The following is a 19,186-nucleotide window of genomic DNA, read 5'->3' as shown; positions in this document are numbered from 1 at the left end:
ACACACACACACACACACACACACACACACCAAAGAGAACTGGGCGTATAATTTGATCCTGTGCTCTCTCCTCCTCTAATGAAGCTCTCTGGTGGTTTGACTGACACCCGGCTCGTTATTTAAGTGTCTGTTTTGGGCCAGGAAGAGGAGCTAGGAGGAGGAGGAGGAGAGGGAGGGAGGGAGGGAGGGGAGAAAAGTGGAAACAAGGGAGCTGGAGGAGAGGGCTGGAATTTGGAGGATGGGGATGGATAAATGGAGGACAGGAAATGAAACCAGGCTGGATAGACAGAGCGGGGATGGAGGAAAAGAGAGTCCTGGGAGTCGTCGGGAGTCGAGGATGAAAAAACAGGAGGATGAAATGGAGTTTAAAAAGACAACAGCAATCAAGAGGAGAGGAGACAGTTTGAGAGGAGGAGAGTTGATGGCGGAAACGGGGTGATAGAGGGTGTGTGTGTGTGTGTGTATAATTGCAGGTCTTTGTGCTGATAATGTTCTTTGAAGGCACACAGTTGATAATTAGCGAGCGTGGCTCCACGGATGCCTTTGAGCATCGGTCATTATGATCCACGAAACCTGCTATCGGCTGCGACGTGACCTCCCGAGACGTGGAGGACGGGCGCGCTCGCGAACCCCACCCTCACGCCAAAACAAAAAAAAACAACAACAAAAAAACCGGGGAGAAAAAGAAATGGGAGTAAACAAGCGTTTATTAGCGTATGAATAGCATCAGCTCACGAATGGAACAGATACAACAGCTCTCTAAAGGCCTCAACTTCCTCTTTGGCACGAGGGTTGCAGGTGTGCACGAGATGCACAAATGCCCACACACACACACACACACACACACACACACACACACACAGAAAAGACTATAATTACAGGGATTCACAATGTGGCGTCCCGGTACGCTGCGTCCGTTATTGCCTCCCTGGTTGCCACATGACAACGGCGCTCCCTCACCACAGCGGCTGTTCAGTGTGCCGCTCCCCCCCCCCCATCTGAATATTTATGAGAGGCTGAACAGGCTCGCTGCAGTCAGAATACCCTGGCTGGAGTACTCTCTCTCCTCACCAGTGACAGTTCTCAGCGTTAAAGGCTCCTTCCTGAGCTCTAATTTATCCCCCAGTGAGAAAGCCTCCGAAGACGCGAAGCGCCTTCAGTCAGCAAAAGAAATGCACCGTCATTTGACAGCAGGGAGGAATGTGCCCGTTTGGCGCCAGAACTTACAGTAGTGAAACATGATGAGTCATGCATTCTGCCGGTCAGGAGCATGCCTCAGAATTTCATACAAACGCGCTGATGATTTCACCAGTTATTTGAGGATGAAACTCTCTTCTTCGTCTTACTATTATAATTATTATAGTCATAGTATTAGTATTTGTCTTTTTCTTGTTGTGTTTCTTGTCTTCTTGATTGGTGCCTATATGAAAATGCTACATTTGAGCTAATATCATGTCAAGGGCTTTTATTGTGAAAGGTCAGAACAGAGTGAGTGGATCTGGTCTGCGTTGCCTTTGTCACCGTTGAAAGGAGTAATAAAGTTTGTCCTCTTGGTTTAGCCTCCGTGCCGCTTGCTTTAGAAGGTTTCAGAAAGCTCAGGAAAATCGTGGATGGAAAAAAAAACGCACCAGCTTCCTCTCGTTTTGATTGGCTGGTCGCTTCAAAACAATCCGACATGGTGCTTTTTCTTTTAGCTGAGTGGTTGCAGGAATCTCACAGACGGATAGCTCAAAAGCCGAGCAGCTAGAATCCGAACTATCTGCATGACTAGACAATACTAGAGGTAAGTAAGGAAGCACTTTTCTTTTTCTTTTTTTTGGGGGGGTGAATCGTCATCTGCCCTCTTCATTTTCCCAGCTGGCGTCTGGATTCAGAAGCGCCTTCCCGTACACGTTGCCTGTCGCAGCGGGGAAAAGCGGGACTGAACATTCTCACTGGGTTTTTAATTGTGGGAGGCTGTGCTGGTGTCATGCTCGCTGTTCATCCATTTTTCATCTAAACACATGAATTATGAAGAGCTGCTAATGACGGGGAGGGACCGGGGGAGGAGGGACGGGTGGGGTGGGGGTCGACAGAGAGCTGGAGGGGCGTTTAGACGTCTTTTCTTCCTTCACTTCTTCACAATCTGTCTTTTCTCTCAGGAACGTTTTCTTTGTCTCTGAGTGACACAGGTTCAATTTGTGGACAAGTCACACACACACATGCACACACACACACACACACACACACACACACACACACACACACACACACACTGGGTGGCAGGTGAGCATACAGTGGCTCAGGAGGGACTTACTTCTTTGTGTGAGATTCAGACCATTGACCTGGAACACATTGGGTACTGAGAGAATAAAAACTATTACACACACACACACACACACACACACACACACACACACACACACACACACACACACACACACAAAGAAGCCTCGGAGCCTTTATTGCTTCTGTGTAGCATTCTATAATAGCAATAGTAATAATGATTACGAATATAGTGATTATTATTATTATTTTATTCATTTTTGTTAATTATTGTTTTATTTTGAATAATGCAAGTTTATTGTGCATTATTCACATACACATGTTTAATATTTTATAGTTGTTTATTATTAAATGATAATAACAACCTTGATCATAATAATGCTTTTATCTTTTGAAATGTATTACATTATTTCTCTTTAAGCCATTTGTCCTCTTTATTTTGTTATGATCCATTAAGTCACTTATTTTTTCATCATTATTTATTCATACGCTGATTTTTTTTTCCTATGGCACAATAACTTGTGTTGATGATATTACGTAAGCTTAGTTTTTGCTCCCAAGATGGCGGCAAGGCCAGAGGTTACCATGGTTATCGGCTACACATCCTGACCTCTTTGTTCTGTCGACATAGCCTGTAAATCATTCCACCAACACACACACACACACACACACATTGTCACATCTTCCTCCTGAAACACTGCTGGTATGAGAGCACACACTCACACTCACACACACACACATACACACACGGAGCGGCATGCCCCAGGGTTTTCTGGGATAGTGGAGTGTTTTTTCTTCCAGCTGATGCTCTCTCGAGTTGGGGGAGGGGGGGGGAGCGGGGGGCAACTAAAACAATACAACAATATTTATTCACAATCCGTGGTTTGTTATTGTTGTACATTCACCATTATCCCGTCCTGATTGCACGCTCGCTCTTACTGCCGACTTCCACCGCAGCAGAAAAACCTCGTTCTCGCCGTAATTAATCATTACTGCGTTAATTTTTGAAGTGTTGGTATGATTACCATACCACTCGGAGTAAAGAATCACACTGCTTGTTTTTGTCTCTTAAATCACTTCTGCAAGCAAAGAAACACCCTCCGATAACGAGAGCGTGACGTGGGGAATAGCTTTAGATTTACTCCAGCTTCACTGTATCATTTACATTTGCTCGTTTGCACATTTTTACATTTGTCTTTCCCTGTATTTATGCACGTGTGTGTGTTTGTGTGCTGTTGGGGGAACTTGGTGTGACGGGGGAGGGGGGGGGGGGGGGGGGGGGGGGGGGCTTCTTCCTCTTTTTTGAGAGACTCCAGATGGCTGAGAGACAGGTGAGCCAATTAGCGAGTCTCACTACACAGCAACATCATCACACCGGCGGAGCACGACAGCAGAACACACACACACACACACAAACACGCACGACAGCATTCCACACGACTCCGCTGAAGTGTTAACATCAGCACCATAATGCTCCAATGTGTCTCTCAGTCATTCAATCCTCCGCCATGAGCCCCGTCGATGTCGTCATGGATAGTAAATAGATTTTCACAATATGCAACGGCGTCGGGAATGATGACAAACGCTCCTCTAATTTTAGCTCGTTATCGCGGCCGCCTGCGACATGCGGCGGGCGTGTGCCCGTGGTGTGGCACATTATGCACGTCTCACACGACCCAGAAAACAGGCATAATGGGCAGATTTGAATTGATTTGCTTGTGTATTCATTCATTCTCAAGGAGCCAAAAATATTTCAGCGAGCCTCGCTGATGTTCATTATAATTCTAATGAAGTCGAAATCTTCACAAAGGAGGAGAGAGCGGCAGGAAGACGGCAAGTCTAAACACAACAACAGCAACTATCTATCTCTCGTTCTCTCTTCATCCCTCATTCGCTCTTTTCATCATTCTTCCCTTTTTTGTTACCCTCGCGTCATCTCCTCCGCTCTGTGTCGGTGCTGAGAAAGCTCAATATTAGATGCAGAAAATGCACATTTTGCCATTAATGAGCCATCAGCGACTGTGGAACACAGATGCACCTGACCCCGGACCCCCCCCCCCCTCTGGCTTCTATATGTGAACAATACCTGCACACTCATACATCCTTATGATGCAACACACACATACAGTCCTGTTGGTTTGTGTATTTCCCTTTTTGTTAAGGAATAATTGAGCAGCCATGACGGCTGCTTTCCCACCTAATGGAAGGGGACAAATTAATCTGCCTGTGCTAATGTCTGCAAATGGAACAGGACCACTGCTGCCACCTCCATGCTCTACCAGCCTGGGGGGGGGGGTGAGTGAGTGAGTGAGTGAGTGAGTGAGTGAGTTGGATCAGGTGTGGTAGTGCTGGGCTAAAACAAAAACCTGCACCCACAGCGGCCCCTCTTGGATAAGATCTCTGAAACCCTCGTGGTGTTGGTGGTTATTTTAACCATCAGTCTTACCGGCCGAGTCGTAGTGACTCACCTTATTCTAAACGTGTTCACTGTTGACTCTCAGCCATAGACTGTACATTTCCGTCATGTTTAATTTGTGTAAGTTCTTTTTGACATTTTTAATTGTCGGTGTGAAATGAATAGTCTTTTTTTGCTAATATCAGTATTTCAATCAGGCATGATTATCCACAGGAATCTTTGTGTGAATCTACAGTTCTAGGATCAGATCAGTACGTGGTAGATACTTTGACAAAACATCCATCACAAAGAGCCTGTGTTGGCGTTAAGACCCGGTTTGGAGGACTGAAGGTGAGCCGCAGGTGCTTAAAGTGTCACAGAAGGACTAAAGACAGACGGGGTCATGGTCCCCCACTGCACTGAAAACTAGGTGGGAATACAGACTGGTTTTGTTGCCTTAAAAGCTTTTCAATTCTTTCAACTCATCTTGACTTGGACTTTCCTTATTTGAGACTCATGTTAGTCTCTAAAGACATAAGTTTAGACCTCATAAAATCCAAGAGCAATAAAAACTGAATAACCAGAGCCACGGGCAGGTTATTCATAGCTGCTCCTCTAATATCTTATTATTATGTCTGTGACTTCATATCTGTAACACCGTTAACTCTTCGTTTCAAGCAAAGTGTTGAAATGGGCAGGGAGTTTTATTTCTAACAGTTTTTTATCATCCAACAACTCTTAGTCAGATGTGTTTCATTATTCTCTTTTGCAAATACAAGACAAAAGCAAATGAATTGCGTGGGTGCAGTGGATAATGCTAGTCCCAAAAGGGGCTAATAAATTAATGACATTAGCAAGAATCCATCGTTTAGTTGCCCTGAGGAAAATCATTGGTATCCAATCTTTCCTTACATCCTCAATTCCGAGTTGTTCTGCCATCACCTGCCACAGTCTTTCTTTAATTCCACATCTGTGTATTCTTTTATGTATTTGTCGTAAAGTGCTTTGAGCTCAGAGAAGAAATTAATCTATCACATATCATTTTGGATGTTGGTGCAAAGAAGGGTGGACAAACAATCTTCTGGAATTTTTCAGTCAGTTTTTTTTTTTTTTTAAACGTGCGACGATCTCAAGCGAAAAAAAAAGAAGAAAATACTGGTTTAGCCAAAGGCCTTAAGAGCCAGTGAAGACTCGAGGAAAAGCATTTGCGGCTGCATCAACCTGACTTCATGTTTGTACATATACACAAGGTTTTTGCAGAGGGAGAGTGGGGCGAGACGGCCGGGTGAATGTCATCCTATTTTCCCATCTTAATAGCCCATGATCCCACAGTCGCTCTGCCTCCTACAGTAAGCCTCTTCCCGTGGATGACCTCCAGGGAAGATTGTGTTGCTTCTGTCGGAGTACTGAGGAGTTGATTACGCGGCGGCGCCGGGGCTTTGTTCTAAGCGTGCGCCCGTCCTTGGCTTTGGAGAGAGAACGAGAGAGAGAGAGAGATGAAGAAGAAGAGGAATCTTATCTCTCCCTCGGGGTCTCGCATCCTTTCATTTCAGATTGTCTTGGTGACCTTCTGGCCCCAGCCTGGTTTATCCCGACCCGCCGCTGCACCGCTTGTTTACTGTCCCATAATGACATTGTCAATGGCAACAATACGTCCGCTTATCGCCAGGTGTCGGCCGCCACAATGGCTGAATGGCAGCGTAATGGAAAGGCGAATTCGTCCCGTTGTCGTCTTGAAGTCTTCTGGCGGCGCTCTCCTACTTGGCGGCGTGTGCTGCCGAAAGATAAGATTAATTCTTCATATCGCCAGGCTGATTGCGGAATCTTGTATCTAATGCAATTTTTATTTCGCACCCTCTTTTCCCTCCCTTTTCTTTCAAACTGCGGAGTCAACCATTTTTTTTTTTGTCTCTCTTTGGGGGAAAAAAAAAAACCCTCTAAATAATTTATCTGTTTTGGTGCATTTTTTCCATCTCGTGTACTTAGAGGGAGAGTGGAGAGAAACAGAACAGAGACAGACAGGAGGAAAGGCAGATGAGGGTGTTTTATTTTTTTTGAATGGGACGAACGTGAGCGGCATGCTGAGGAGAGGAAAGAAAAGGGAGCAAAGGATGGTGGGAGGGAGACAGACGGGTGGAGAGGGGCCAAAGAGGAGCCTGCAGACTTTGGTAATCCCTCTTTTATTAATATGAAGCCAAGCTCAGCGGAATGTAGGCTCACAGACATAACAGAGCTGCTCACAACTGACTGTCTCTCGGCCCGTCTGTCTGTTTCTTACATGCAGAGCTGCTTCACCGGCACGACGGGCCCGAGTCCCGCCCCTCCCATTTGCCGGCCCAGTAAACCGCCAGTCAATTAAAGCGGGGGCCCCCAGTCCGCCGCGCTTCCGCCGGCGAGTGGAGGCCCTCCAGTCCTTTGATCCCACTTTGAGTCCCGGACTTCACCGTTTGGCACAAAAAAAACGACCTGCGTCCTCTACCAAGCCCTGCATGTTACCATGACAACCCCCCCCACCATCACCACCACCTCCACCTCCCACTTACATCACTCAGTGCCCCCCATGTAGCCAATGGGCACTGACCTTTTGCTGTCAGAGCATGTTAGGGAGCGGGAGATACAGAGAGAGAGAGAGCGAGAGAGCGAGCGAAGCAGGCACTCGCCGGAAACAACAAACACAAATAGGTCATTAAATCGTAAACACAATTTAAAAGAGACCGAGGCTGCTCGGTTTGAGTCGTGGCCTCAAGTCACTGCGATGTCGTGTGTTCCCCCCATGAATGACAAAAACAAGATGCTCGTCTTGGGGAGGCGTGCCTTTAAAATGTAGCATTTCGATGAGGCTAAATTTGGCATGTTGCATGTAGGGAGCTGCTCAGGATGCTAGCAGTTGCCCCGCCTTGCAGCCGCCAGCTTGTATCTGTGCCAGCCACTGCCATTGGTCCTCCGACCGTCAACAGAGCACAGGCAGACGGCCATCACAGAGTCCCTGTTACAAGCACCTCCTTTAAGGAAGTGTGTGGAAGGAGCACCTTTAAAGGCAATCACATGGGATCACATTGAAATGACTTCAGCTTGATTTGGAAGATTATTTTTTACAGATACTTCGCAGTTTTTACACATTCAACTGGATTTGACGTTCTTGCATTGAACGTGATGCATTGATGCTGATATCAGGCGTCAACAGCTGGATTGTTGACAATAGTTCAGTTTATATTCATTATTAACCAGAAATCAAATTCCTCTTTATGTTTTGATGAATTTGCTGCTACATTAAAAAGTTTACATTGTAATTCCTGTTCATTTCATAGATTTTTTACCAAGTTGCTGGTATAGGATGTATTATTTTAATAATGAATACCAATTAAAGCTATGGTCTACGATTTGGAATGAAAAAAACATTCAGTCTTTCAGTCCTGCATAGAAATTGACCAATGGGAGCCATTGCTCCGGAAGGCTCCCATTGGCTCGTACCCTCCATCCAATCCCCTCGTCTCCACTGCTCCTCGTCATCCCGCTTCGTCGAATCGTGGAACACTGAGGGGAGGGGTTTGGTTGGGGGGGGGGCGGGATGCTTTTTTCAAATCTGTCTCGGAGGCTCAACTGATTTTCAGAATGTAGACCAACACTTTAAGTGAATTTATATTTATGTTACATTTTGTTTTACAAAGCTAGGAAGCAATATTCAAGTCAAGCCGGATGCTTTACACATAAAAGAATTGGCTGATACCCAAAACCCAGGTATCAGTATCCAAGAATGCCTTTCAGCAGTTCATGGCGTAGACATTAAATCTGGGGATTCATGTACATGGAAATTCATTTTTTTCATGTTGCTCAGCTCAACTCCAATCTAATCTAAATTATTTTTAAAAAATAGTTTCACAAATCCCATGAGACTGCGTTGCAGTATCAGTAGTGGACTGAACAAGTAGGATTGGTGCTTCCCTCGTCCTCCTAGATATTCAGGATACCAACTTTTGTTTTTTTATGGAAAACCTTAAAGCAGAATTTGATAAATGTGTAACTTGAATAAAAACAACACAAGTTGACGACACATTTAATGACTGTAAATACATATTCTCATCATTCCAAGACATATAGAAGGAGGACACTGAAGCGCTGGCGTGGCGGAGCAACTGTCCATGTCAGCGATCAGAAGTAACGATGTCAGGAGGCTGAGCGTGAACTTGTTTACGACCCCGTCTGACATGTGAATTCAAAAGATTACCCAGGCAAGAAGTGTAAAGGGTCGAAGTGCACGCGGCGTGTCAGTCACTCATCGTAGGAGCCCATTCACGGAGCCACGGCAAGGCTTTTCTGCTGCATCAGATTGGTGGAATGCCTCACACGGCAATCACGAGTTCGAACCGCGGTGGAGTCCTGATGGATCCGACGCCGGAGCACAGCATCTGAAAAGAAAGTCTTTAATATCTGCAGAAACATGAGCTATTGTCAATGATAATACCAAATCATCATCATCGTCAGCCCACAAAAGACTGGAACATTTGTAGATCTTAATAGCACACGTTAATTTGAAAGCACAGCTCGGTATTATTGCGCTCTTTAAGTCCGTAATAAACAGGGAGAAACATACGATCGGCCCCGCGGCATCCGTCTCCATTGGAATGCATGACATCGTTACATCAGAACCCTCATTCAACGCTTTTCTGTTGACGCTGCGTGTCAATATTTGTCAGCGTCGCTCCGGCTGCCGGCGGCACTTTTTGGCCGAGACGAAGTGCAACGAGAGGCCGATCGGATTCTGAATGGTAAACAACGGAGGCGGAAATGGGTAATCAAGTCAGAAGTTAGCAAAAGTGTCTGCAGCATTTTAATGGTGATGGCCCCGTGCACACCGGATAATTTAGGATTTCAATTGTTGTTGTTTTTCAGGCATAAAATGCAGGTGTTTTGTGAAGACAGACGATTTTGCCCTGCATGCCAAACATTCTAATGAAGCTCACGTACAATCCATAATTTTAACTATCCCCCACCTGCCAGCTAGCCACACACATACACACACACACACACCGGCATAGCCATAGTAGCCACACACACAATGTGCACTAATGAAGCTGTTCTCCTCTCCTCTCTTTTTTCGTTCCTGGCTCAGTGAAACATGCATAAATCATAATAAACAGAGAGATGAATTTTTAATCAGCAGCTCCCTGCCTGTGTCTTCAGCCCCGGCCTCCTATGGGAAGGCGAGGCTGAGATGTGCCAGGTATATATGGAGCGGGGATCTGGCAGCGTCTCCTCCGGGAGGGCTACTCACCGAGACACGCCTGTCAGCGCTGCCTCTTCCCTGGGCAAGATCTGCCGGACCGGGCCGTTCCTCCAGAGATGGGAGCGGTCCGGACACGACCCGCCGCCGTACCAGCGGGAGTCTCCAGTCCGGATCGAGTGGGACCTCCTGAGGAGGAGAAGGCTTGTTAGAAGCCTAGTGTCAAGGCTGTGCACCCATTGGTGTTCATCAAGATGCATGAGCATTAATAAAAAATAGATTTATCTGAAAAACCTGCTGAGAAAATGAACAAATTGTAAATCATCTGATTTCACCAGATTTGAACCCAAACTATTTTAGGTGAAGGAAGCCCAAAACTCTTCAAGGACCCATGATTCATATCGGGAACTCTGGGTTTCTAAGTTTCTCTCGAGAATTTCCGGCAAAAAAAAAATCAATTTAGTCTTTTGTGGTATACAAGGTCCGACCATTTGCTCGATATTTGTGGAAAGCTTATGTGAGCGTCTAAGCCATTGACGTATCCGCAAATAAAAGGTCAGTCCAAATACCACGTCTGGCACAAATCTGATATATATTTTGTGAGACTCAGAACTGGTCAGGGGTCTCAGTCTGGAGATTTATCTTTATGATATATCATAAAGATGCTAAGTTCTTGTTTTGAGGTTATTCACACCAAGCGTGGACATTCTTTGCATGCTGGATTTTGAACTTGGACTCGTTCCATCGGTTCGATACAATTTTGCAAGATTCATTCACGTCATGCAACCTTGATGAAAGCTGAGCTGCGGTCGTCTCTGTGTGCTAAAATGTGAATGGTGGACATGGTCGGCACGGCGACGTGGCGGACAGGGCCGGGGCCCGGCAGCGGTGCACGCGGTCCGGAGCTGGACCGGGGCTCGGCTGTTGTAGAGTCTGTTGTATTAGACTCAAATAGGCCCACAACATAACAACATGAGCTGAGCTGTCACAGGGGATTACTTCAGCTAGGCAAGCCAGCGGGGTCCACCGCTCCACCAGAGAGGGGGGGCTGTCTCTACGTGAGAGCGAAAAGGGAACAACGGCAGAGAGGAACAAGGCGAGACAGAGAGGAAAAGAGAACAGAAGGAGAAAGAGGAAGCGATAAGGTGCGTTTGTTTTGTTCGTGATGTTGGAGCACTCCCCCCCCCCCCCCCTTCCACGGGGGCCGCCGAGCTACAAACACACAAACACGTGGTCGCCGATCTTCCTGACCCAGATGCGGACGCCTCATCCCTCTCTGGGATTGGTGGATGTCCTTGTAAGGTGTGGCGTTGTGTGAGGTTTCTATATATATACATACATACATACATATACATATGAAGAGGGGAGGGGGGTAAACGCCTCCTACCTGGCACTGTGGGCCCGACAGCAGGAGATTCCTCCCTGCTTTCCTGCAACTGTTTACCCAGCCAAGCGGAACATCCAACGCTTGTACTTCTCCCTTTCTTTCATTCTTTTTTTTTTTTGTTCTCTGTCTCTCTGTGTTCCTGTCTATTCATGCCTCCTCCTGCTGTGTAAGCAGAGCAGCGCTGTGTTCAAGGACAAGCCCCCCCTCCTCCCCAGCAGTTCATGGTCATTCACCTTTGACATCATGGATGCATCTCATATATTTATTTACGTACAGTATGCATCATACAGTTGCGTTTGCCCTTCAGCTAATTTACATTTTTGTATTATTCCACCCACGTATGCATGAATATTTATCATTTTTTATCAACTTTTTCTTAGTGTCAAGAGTTGCATCTCATGTGTAAGATCCTAAAGTTTTTAAAGTCTCAGAAAAATATATTTTTCCAGTCTTATAAGTGATGCCGTCTGACACGGACAAGAACACTATATTTCAGTGATGCTGGTAAATTCACATTTCTGGGTTTTGGGGGCGGGGCTTTGTAGTTCCAATGTGATGTCAGATATTTCACTTGACTCCTTTTACCGTGTATTGATAAACGTTCCGAATAAGAGTGTTGGATGACAGTTCAAGCGCCGTTTTGTGCCGCTGAACTTTTTGAACATTTCACTCATTGATTTATGGATATTTTAACCCTTTAAAAACAGACTTCCTGCAGGCAGCATGATCCTGTTTAAATCATTGTAAACCCTTTCAAACCATATTCACCAAAGCATTCATTCTTTTTGCTTCCGACAGTTAAGGCTTCTGTCTTTGGGGTTTTAATTTGTGCTTATTTAATGAAACTTGATGAAAACACCTTTTTCTTTAAATGTATGACACAATTCTAATGTCTATGATTGAATATGGCTTATTGACTTGCATAACGTGAGGTCATACAGATTTAAGGGATATAAAGTATTTGAATATTGTCTAAGAAATTTCCCAAAAAACACTAGAAACATGGGAATTTTGAAGGCATTTGGCAGAAAAAAAGGTCATATCTAAAGATTTCCATCAGTTTCACATCCAACGGCCGTTAACGTCTTAATAAAGTGAGTTACTGTCTGCGGGGAGTGTTTTTTACTGTTGATCGTTGAGAAGAGAGATAGATGGGAGGGTCTCCGTATTAAGACCGGAGGCGTCCACTTGACCGGAGCAGGATTTGACATTTTCCAAGCCAAGCCTTTGTTATTTATTTAAGTTTATTCATCCGGGTCCGCCTCATTTCTTGTGTGTTTGATACACAAACGAAAGGCTGATGGATGATTTTGGCTCTGAACTCCCCTCCTGTTGCATAAAAGATTGAGACAAACGTCTGCTGCGCACCTGATCATGAAAAACAGTCATGCCGAGGTTGACTTGTTTTGCAACGAGTCAACATATTTCATTGATGTTTGCAGGTAGTAATTTATTGCACCATAATTTACTGACGGAATCGGTGAATGCTTCATTGGGTGACAAATGAAACTGCTTTTGAGGCATGCACTTCATTTGCAATTTCATCTATGAAAAAATTACTTTGAACACTTTCTGCATCAGGCAGTCGCTCCGAGCAAGAAACACGGGGGAAATTTTCCGGAGGTTTGGCCCGCGTGCAGGACGGGAGAGTGGCTGTGGTGGGGTGAAGCAGCGCTGTACATCAGGAGGATAAGTACCTTTGTAGTGAAGTCACGGCGGAAGTAAATAATGTGTAGGGCAGTCAGGACGGAAAGATTAAGGACATTTTCATGTTTTTTGGGGTTTTGTATTCAGCACATTGGATATGAAATGAAACAATAACGCTAACTTTAACTTGAGGGCGTTCACAGTTCAGAATTAGTTGCATGTTTTCATACAGAGTCTCACGTTTTTAACTATCAAGGAGTCTTTAGGGCCAAACAGTGTCGTCTGACTCATTTGCCGAAGACAAAACTAGAGGCCAAACGTTGTGTTGGAACCAGGCGGACGTGTCAAACACAAATGCTCAGCAAACGGCCCTCAGCGCCTGATACCGAGTCACAGAGTCAAGCTTTAGTGTCTGCAAGAGACGCACCGCCTTCAGGAGGCCGTGTCGCTATTAGAAGGTCAGAGTATAAAGAGACATATTCCATGTGAAAGCAAATCAACGTCGACTTGTTTTACTGTAGTTTTGTTATGTAACTTCAATATTTTACTACGGCTACTTACTACTACTTTTACTAGTTATGCAACAAGCCTATTTATTTTATAAAACAAACGTTTTTATACATATAAAAAAGGCTTATTTTACAAAGCAAATGTACTTAACCACAATCGTGTCCCTAAACAACCTAAAGTAGTTTTGTTGCCGAGACCTAACCAAGGTTCTCTGAACCCCAAGTTGCGTGAACAACAGAAGTTTATTTTGAAAAGTCACCACAAGCGTACGTTGTAGCGACACTACGGTGAAAACGTGTTGGTGAAACAAGCAAGAGGTAAAGATGGCGGCCGTCCGGGCCTCGTAGGGCATCATTAGGGCAAGTACAAAGCTTCTGTTAAAAACATCAAATATTAAATGTGATAGTTTTTATGAGTTGTATTTCAATTGGATACATTGAGATTTGTGGTGAGAGTACTATCTCCTCCGCGGGTGCAATCGCCTTCAGATTAAAAGCTCAGAGTGGAAGTTCATTGATTTTACACATTGAGTAAGTACAGCACTCGGAGTCTCTATTTTTATAGTAGTTTCACTTCAAACCTAATGTGCTGAGGTAAAAAGAAAAACCACGATGGTGTCTACTACTTAAGGAATGTTATCGGAGGAGTTTGGGTGAAAGCTGAGATAATCAGCACTTTTATAGGAGAGCTTGTGAGTTGATCTTTTTCCGTGCTCCACTCCTCCACTCCCCTCCTTCCATCCTCTGGGTTTGCTGGCGGTTAAACCAAGCGTCCCCTCCCATTCGCCCCACACAGTGTGCCTAGCTAATGGTGTGGAGGATATTAGTCTTCTATTACAGATATGATCGTTGGTTTAGAGTCACTGCCTCTCCCTGCCATTTAGCCAAATGGTCAGAGCAATGGGCGTTAAAACGGCCTCTACTACACCCCCCCCCCCCCCCCCCCTCCCCCTGTTGCCCCCCCACCTCCTCCCAGCCTACTTAAATCTGCTTAAACCAGCAGCCGTTGCCGGCACACCTCGTCTTCTCTACAAGGATTTAATCTACCGAGCACCTTTTCAATCAAAGAGTGTCAGGCAGGGCCGCTCTCGACACAACTCTAATACAATGCATGGACACACACGTACAGGAAGTGGGCGCGTGCGAGGGAATGGGGGGGTTGATCTGCGCCATATGCCCGGGTGCAGATCGATGCTCGCAATCAACCGGGTGACAATGGGTGCAGGTTTATTGGCCTCTGATTCACACCATGCTATCAACACCTTCATAAAATCACACAATCAATGTGGGGGGGGGGGGGGGGGGGGGGGGTGCATATGTGAAGGAGGGGGGAGGGAACAGAGCAGGGGAGCTTGCAGGTACATGAAATGTGTGAATATGTGCGTGAAATGAATTGAAATGGGTGTGAAAGTGCATCTATTTGCGGGCGGATGCATAAACACCTCCCTTTGTGTGTGTGTGTGTGTTTGAATGTGCACGAGTGTATTTGCAAATGGTTACTTTGCATTGTGTGTGTGTAGCGTGTACTGGCTGTAGTCCTCCAGTTTTTCCTGAGTGTGTGTGCGTGTGTGTGTGTGTGTGTGTGTCAGTTGTTATCAGAATGACACCATCCTGCTCTCTCTCCTGCAGCCCCAGAGGATCAGTGGAGCTGCACCAGTTTCAAATGAAAATAAATGAGAGGCAGTGACCGCTACTGCCTGGGTCCCACTTTAATGAGGAAAAGGAGCAGAGCGGGAGGGAGGAGAAGGAGGAGTAGGAGGACAGAGGTGCGGGAGGGGAGGGGGGTGGGGGTTCGAAAAGCAGGGAGGAGGGGGTGGGGGAGAAATTGGAAAGTGAGGGAGAGATTGGTTGGAGTTGGGCGACGAAGGTGCCGAGAGAGACGGGCTGTGGGGGGGGGGGGGGGGGGGGTGATGAATGGAGGGCCTCTCTGTCACCGATGCGATGGCCAATTACAGTTGGAGCGTGCTTCGGTGCACTGCAGGTGGAGCGTACAGTGTTTTGAGTGGCCGGAGAATATCCCTCCATCCTCCATTTGCATTGAGAGGAGAAATCACTGCACAGTGTACAACTTAGAGCAGCTTTGGGGGTTTTACTGAGAGAGTCAGTAGAACCGCATTCATGTCGGCCACCATTGTGAGTCTGCACTATGCACACGTCTTTTCTTACACTCCGTCTGGCTGAAACTCCAAATATAGTAGGTTTTTTATATTCTGATACAAACCACAGGTGTGTATGCTCCCTCAACAAATGTTTGTTCTTCTGCTCCTCAGATTAAATCCTCTAAAGAATAATGAAGCTTTTGGATTTTCAACCGGTTGCCACCTCTTATACACATTTGAAATTCAGCCAACTCAGTAGGGGTCATTCCTGTTTCCGTCACAAATGCAACACTTTGGGACATGAGGTTTCTGCTGGTTGAATCTCACATGTTGGTGGACCCATCCACATCCAATGAGTGGTCCTTCTCAATATTCAATAGTCGTTGCATGGTCACATAAAAAAAATCCTAATTGGCTTTCCATTGGCATTATTTCAGGTTGAGCCGCACAAACAATAATTAATGTCGCTGAAACCAATAGATGCCAATCAGAAACTGCTGTGAGAGTGGGTTGGTACATAATGGGAACATAAAAAGATCTCACTTAATACGACATTTAATATGACATGTCATTGTGAGAACTCGTCACAGGGAGCATGGCATGGAGTTGAACCTTTTTCGAAAGCTGACTTGATGTGAATATTGACCTGGGAATGTAGACACGCTGCCCTCAGTAGCAGCTCCAGGTTACATGCTAACAGTAGAGTGAGGAGTTGAAGATGTTTTTCACTATTTTGTGGGCAAAAAAAAGTTTTCCTGGTAAATAACCTCAAAAGCTGTGGTAAGATGTCTTCCAAAAGTGAGTAATGTGTTATGAATGTGCTGAACCTGAAAAAAAATGGTTTTGTTTGCTCACGCTTTACAAATCTACCAGATAATCTCTTGAAGCTTAAAGCAAGGCTGTTTTTTGTTCATGGAGGGTTGACATTTTGAAGGTACATGAGTTTTACAAGATGGAGAAGGTAAACCGTCTATTATAGGTTGTTATTGATTGTGTCAACAGAAAACATGCCACACATTCCTTATTTAAGGGAGTGTCTTCTATTCAGGCTTTCTGTGTTATCATTTTGATAACATCATTTGCCCCAAATGGTATTAAGAGGTTGCTGTAGGTCATTTTACCATATTTCACCTGTAGTGTCTTGCAAAAGGCCCTGTGTCCCGCTTCAACTTCGCTCGGGTACCGCTCACTGCACGAGTGTCCAAACCTGACCCAGAATTCATCTCTGCACAGTCATCAACATTATTTTCAGTCAAAAATAATTGTTATAACAACGGCAATTTGATTGCTAATGAGCTGGCCGGCCTATCGATTATACGCGCTCTTGCTTGTGAATGAGCAACTGTACCTCTTCCAGCTGGGCCAGGGCCAAGGAGGTGTACCATGCTTGAGCACGGTACGGAGCCCTCACACTGGTCATACAAACTGGACTTTGGGGATGGACTCATGTGCCCTAAATTTGTTTTATTCGGACTCTGATCCAGAGCTCTCCACTTCTAACTCTCATGTATAGTTCTGAAGTTTTTTGCAGAGGGGTTGGTTCATATATCATTCACAGCCTGATTCATACAACATTTACTCCTAAAACGTGACAGAATAGATTTCTTTATGGCTAGTAGTTTCCGATGTATGGAGCGATTAAAAAAATGACCTCTGCTGGAAACCTGACCAAACTCGGCACAATAATATCCAGAAAAATCCCACAGGAGGAATCCCAAAGAACACGGTGCTTGAACCAATACCGGAAAGTCATCCTGTCGAGAGTGGGGAGATACAAGGTTGTCCCTCGATAGAAGCGATATGTCTCTACTTCGGCACAGCTGAGTGTTGTCCAGTCCAGTCTAACAGAGACCATTAAAACTAGCAGACAGTGGCACAGTATAGCCGGGAGGCCTCTTCAGGGGCAGAGGACATCCAGTGTGTGCGTGTGTGTGCGTGTGCGTGAAAGAGAGAGTGAGTGAGTGTGTGAGAGACATTGAGACACACACTTTAAGTCATGTCGAGACCACCGGTGCAGACATTAGGTGTGTGAGGGTCAGTGAACAGGTCAGGAGGTATTTGCTCGACAGTGATGTACTTGATCAGAATGTCCTGTAAACCAGAATGTGTGTGTGTGTGTGTGTGTGTGTGTGTTTGTGTGTGCACGTCTACATGTACATTTGTGAATTAGACTCAGTTACATTGTACCCCTTTCAACCAGTCAATTGATTGTCCATCCTTTCCTGAAACAGCTTACCGTCACCCTATTCATTACCAGCAAGTCGGCACCAAATTCCCCAGATGTACTTGGTTTAAACTGATCTATCAGCATCCAATCACATTGCAGAAGAGAACCATGGAGATTCAACGTGTGCCAGTTGGAAAAATGATACCAAAGAGGATTTTCTTTGTGTAAAACTATGCAGTAGTCAACAAAGAATGCATTTCATTATGCAAAACTTGTGCCTTGAAAATTACAGAATCGGAAATGCCATTACATTTGGTGAGCGCATTACCACTTGTTCAGGACTCGAAACTCAAAGCTTCAGACATGGGACTTTACTCTGTACTTGCCTGTCTTGACTTGAAACTTACCTTCCTTGACTTGGGATTTGGCTCAAGTTAGGACAAGTTAGGACTTTACTGTTTCAACTTTGGGACTTGGCTTGTGTCTTAACTCAGGACAGGTCTGTCTGGACTTCAGATATGACTTGGAACTTGACTGGGTATTGATTTGGGACTCAGTCAATTCCCATAATTGGGGAATTGACTGTCCGAACTCCGAATTCAAGACTTGCTTGTCTGTGACATGGTACCTGACTTGGGACTAGCCTTTCTTGTCCTGTGACATGACTTTGGACATAACTTGGAACTTGCCTGTCTTGAGTCTGGACTTGTCTGTCTTGACTTGGGGCTCGCGTCCAAAACTTGAGACTTACTTGTGACTTGGTCCAATCCCATCTATTCGTCCACATAGATATTTTGTGTTGAAAATCTTCAGACATCCAAAAATATTGAACAAATAGATTCTGATCCTCTTCGCCTGCTGGAATTTATTAGTCAATGATATAATTACTCATAATTCTGCTCCACATGCGATGAAAATAGACATAAAAAACAAGAGAACCACTGAGCTGATGTGCTGGAGTTTGTCTGATCGCGTGTGAAACAGGTCAGCGAGCATTTAAAGGCTGCGGCCCCACAGGTGGAGCTGGGAATTCATGTAAACTAGAACACTGTGTCCTCACCGGAGTCCAGCGAGGACCCACTGACGAGAGAGTGAGTGATGGAGGAGAGGGAGAGAGACGGATAGAAAAACATGAAAATGGAGGAGCGAGGGCAGGGGCAGAAAATATGGGAATGAGATTTGAAGATTGAGCGGTGAGTGGCAGTGAGCATGATAGAGAGAGTGATCGGGAGTTTTTTTGATTGTTTTTCAGTCCGGAGTTCTGCATTTGACAGAATAACAGAGTAGTGAGACCAGAAAAGATCTGGACGCCTCTGTCATCCTTTCATTTAGGAAGTGATTCATCTGCAAACACACTCCATGTGTAGCGTCGACCATACGCTCATCAGAATACGGTTTCCTCCGAGTGTTGGAGCACACTGAGCTGCTGAGCGGCAGCGGTCGGGGTCAGTCTGGTTTCGGGCTCCTCACATGTCCACTTAGGCTCAAACGCAGCT

The 19,186-nt window shown here is 45.4% G+C and overlaps 1 protein-coding gene across 3 annotated transcripts in view; it reads left to right on the top strand.

Moving 5' to 3' along the window:
* Positions 1–19,186, top strand: part of celf2 (cugbp, Elav-like family member 2) — a 203,720-nt gene that overhangs the window by 44,918 nt on the left and 139,616 nt on the right. The gene's annotated exons all lie outside the window — the stretch shown is intronic.

The sequence above is a fragment of the Eutrigla gurnardus genome (genome assembly GCF_963514095.1).
Source record: "Eutrigla gurnardus genome assembly, chromosome: 21".
Classification (NCBI taxonomy): domain Eukaryota; kingdom Metazoa; phylum Chordata; class Actinopteri; order Perciformes; family Triglidae; genus Eutrigla; species Eutrigla gurnardus.
Note: the sequence above shows the minus strand (reverse complement) of the source record. Positions and strands in the feature narration are given on the sequence as shown.